At 41.5% G+C, this 3,800-nt stretch overlaps 1 protein-coding gene across 2 annotated transcripts in view; it reads right to left on the reverse strand.

The window, feature by feature from the left end:
• Positions 1–537, reverse strand: part of cdk17 (cyclin-dependent kinase 17) — a 64,164-nt gene extending 63,627 nt beyond the window's left edge. For both annotated transcript variants that reach the window (XR_006152900.1, XM_031582289.2), the window contains exon 1: positions 180–537. The gene's annotated coding sequence lies outside the window, so the exon portion shown is untranslated. The remainder of the gene's footprint in view (positions 1–179) is intronic.
• Between the last annotated feature and the right edge of the window lie 3,263 nt (positions 538–3,800).

The following is a 3,800-nucleotide window of genomic DNA, read 5'->3' on the forward strand; positions in this document are numbered from 1 at the left end:
AAAATGTGTAGCCTCAGAGTCGAGAGCCACTAGCAATATGTTACAAACAGGTTACAAAATGCTTCCTTGTCTGGTCTCAGTCCTACCCTAATGCTACATTGCGCCCACTCGTTTCATGTTTCACGCCGTATAGTAGCAATTGGGACACAATGTAACCGACATAATAAAAGAGCACTTACCAGAAACGGTAATCGCTGGTTGGACCCGAGTCTCAGCCCTCGGTGTCGCCTCGGAGGCCGGATGCCGTCTTTCCACTTAGCCTACCTCAAACACAGTTGGTTTGTCTTCTCACTGTTGATCTTTCAGCCAGCCTCTCGTCACTGCGAAAATAACGACAAACGAGCGACGTGCGTTTTTTAAAGTTCCAAAATATTCTCCACAACCTCAACTACGACTCGGAGGATCGCTTTGACTGACGCCGTTGGACTACAGCTTTCCGTTCGGGCGAGCGGATGGTGACGATGGTTATACCGGGGAGGGGTGCTAGCAGTTGCTGCCTGCATTCTGACGCCTCCGCCTAGGGTGAGGGAGAAGGAAAATGTGCCGCTGAATTTACTGCCTATTATAGCGTGGGTATGTTGTCCAATAGCTCCGTCTAGCGATAGTCCGGTGCTATAGCAAACGTTTCTTACAGCCCCTGTCATACGCAGTTGATACTCCTCATTAACATGTCCTGTATGATTTATGATTAGGCATCGATAATGTACAACAGTGTCTTCTCTTTTAATCAGAAGTAATTGCGATGGGATTGCATTGTTTTTCTACGTGGAAAGACTATGTGGGCTGTCGCAGGGGTGCTAAAATCTTAGTATAGTACATGTTTAATTCATCATTATCTTTAACGTTAGTAGTTTAACACAATAGAAAAGGTCATATCTCACCCACCGAACAAGCTCAAGTTTCTTCACTATGGAAATTAAGACATCTGTGCAATTTCACGACGGCCGCTAGAGGTCGCTCAACGAGAAGGGTGCTCTGTGCTATGACCTGACATATGCCATCCATTGGGCTATTGTAAAAAATTCTCTTCTCTCATTTTGTATGTTGACGTGCATGGTGTTATGTTGTTATGTGTACAGATTTAACTTTTAGTATAAACAATTAAGTTGCATGATTGGAGATTTTTTTATGATTGTATTTGTTTTCTGGTAATGTAAATATTCCTCATATTTTCTGCATATTGATCTTAATTGTTAATTAGGAAAAACACTTTACCTTTTGGCTGATGGTATGAATGCATGAGGTATGACAGTAAAAGCCAACGCAAAGATGTATAGGTTGTCTTTAGATGTATTTTTAAAAGTATGATGCAGTGACACTGTGTAACTTCACAAAATAAATGTTGATTGCAGCAAACTGGTATTGATCCAGGCCCACAGCACCATCAGATAATACTCAAAGTGTATTGATCCAGGCCCACAGCACCATCAGATAATAATCAAAGTGTATTGATCCAGGCCCACACCGTCAGATAATAATCAAAGTGTATTGATCCAGGCCCACAGGGTGCACCGTCAGATAATAATCAAAGTGTATTGATCCAGGCCCACGGCGTGCACCGTCAGATAATAATCAAAGTGTATTGATCCAGGCCCACAGCACCGTCAGATAATAATCAAAGTGTATTGATCCAGGCCCACACCGTCAGATAATAATCAAAGTGTATTGATCCAGGCCCACTGCGTGCACCGTCAGATAATAATCAAAGTGTATTGACCGCATTTCATTCCATTCTGTAGAAGCCTAAATTGAAAGATGGAGACAGAACAAGTGGTCTTAGAGTCGTATGGAAAAACACCCCATTGGATGGAGGATGATATTTGACTCTCTTTTGGCTTGTTTGATCGTTCTGTTCTTCTCCCAGTTGCACCTCCACACAACAGGAAGACAGCGATAATAAACCGGTCATTTGCATAATATGGTAAATGAGTCCACATGCCCAGGATGGGCCTAAGGGTCAACTATGATATCAGGAAATCTCCCTGACACACACACACACTCACACACACCTTCACATTCACATTTGTGGGCACATGCACATGCAATGGCTACGTAGGTTCCCCGCACACACACACACACACACACACACACACACACTCACACTCACACTCACACTCACACTCACACACGCACACACGCTCACTCACACTCACACTCACACTCTCACTTGCACTCACACTCACACTCACACCCACACACACACAAAAACACACCGTTGGAGTATGTATGTCTAGCGCGGATGTATTTTTTTGTTGAATGGCACCCCAGGTGAACCCTAAAACCCTAAATATGACTTGCATAACAAAAATAAACTTGCTGTAATTGAGATGTTAATCAGGTTACTGGCCATTTATTGCATGATGCAGTATGTACTGTAAAAATGCCTACTTCCAGTAGTTCTCATCCTTTCATTATTTTGTTGTTTTTTAATTTTCCTATTTTTAATTCCACTATTCTCACTGTACTGTTCTACAGCGCACACAAAGAAAAGGATTCTGATTCTGATTCCGATTCCCATTCTGATTCTGATTCCCATTCTGATTCCCATTCCGATTCTGATTCCGATTCTGATTCCAGACACCTCTGGTTCAGATCTGGCTCTGTTTTGGCCCAGATGTGACTCCACTCCAAGTCAGTTGTTGGAGGTCATCTGTGAAAAGCGTAAACTCTGGGTCAGATTTGACAGATTCTGATCTGACATGAATATGGCAGCTGTTTCATATCAGAGTGATTTGAGATCAGGCCTGTTCCATGCTTGAGCCATGGGTTGGTGTGACATCCAGACCACACTGTTAAACATTTCCTGTATGAACTACAGTAGGTCACTGGCAGCTATTGGCCAGTAACATAGTGGAGTTCTTTTCTGGTGTTTTTTTCTTAGTATAGTTTTCATAGTAACAAGAAGACTGCTGTAAAATCAATATAATTTCACATTATCTCTAGACAATTACCAGAGGAAAGTCCTCAGTTAGTCACTGTAATACTTTTTTCAGTACTTTACTGTTTCTGAATCTATACATTACGAAGAATCCTACTGTGACAAATCAATCAGTGTCTTACTGGCATCAACTGGCCAGTGAATGATTGTAATGTAATTGTACAGTGATGTACTGTGTGACACATTAAAGAACCAGTAAGACTGCTGTAATATACATGTTAGCCCTCCAAGCATTGCAACTGGCCAATAAATGATGGTCATGTCATGTTATAGTGACATCATTGGAGCCCCAGTGGTTCTGTCTCAGTGCGCTCACCTCAGAATCATGGCAGTTGGACGCAGAGGTGACAGATCCCAGTTTTTTGGTTTACAATTCAACTTATTTGTAGGTCTGGAGTGTTTTAAACTATCCTGTTGCATCATTTGTCAAATGTTTTTTATAATCTTATGATCTGTGATGGTACTGTTGTACTTTTGTGCAGGGAATTACTGTAAATCACAACTGCATTATGGGAAAATGAAAATGAATCAGTGGGAACTTTAGGAATGGCACCAATATGGGAATCAAATGATCCATTTTGTAAGTCAGGTCTCTTTTTGTGTGTGATTAGCTTGGGAGTTCTAATGATTTTTGTGGGAAAGTACTACTTGTGGAGCAGTGTAAGACGTAACACCATGAAACACACAATGATTATAAAACTCTCTAGCAGACACACAATATACATTTATTTCAGTATGTATGCAACCTGTGTGTTTATTTCAGTATGTATGCAACCTGTGTGTTTCTTTCAGTATGTATGCACCCTTGGGTTTCAGTATGTATGCACCCTTGGGTTTCAGTATGTATGCAACCTGTGTGTTT

Source organism: Clupea harengus, chromosome 16 (assembly GCF_900700415.2).
Source record: "Clupea harengus chromosome 16, Ch_v2.0.2, whole genome shotgun sequence".
Taxonomy (NCBI): Eukaryota; Metazoa; Chordata; class Actinopteri; order Clupeiformes; family Clupeidae; genus Clupea; species Clupea harengus.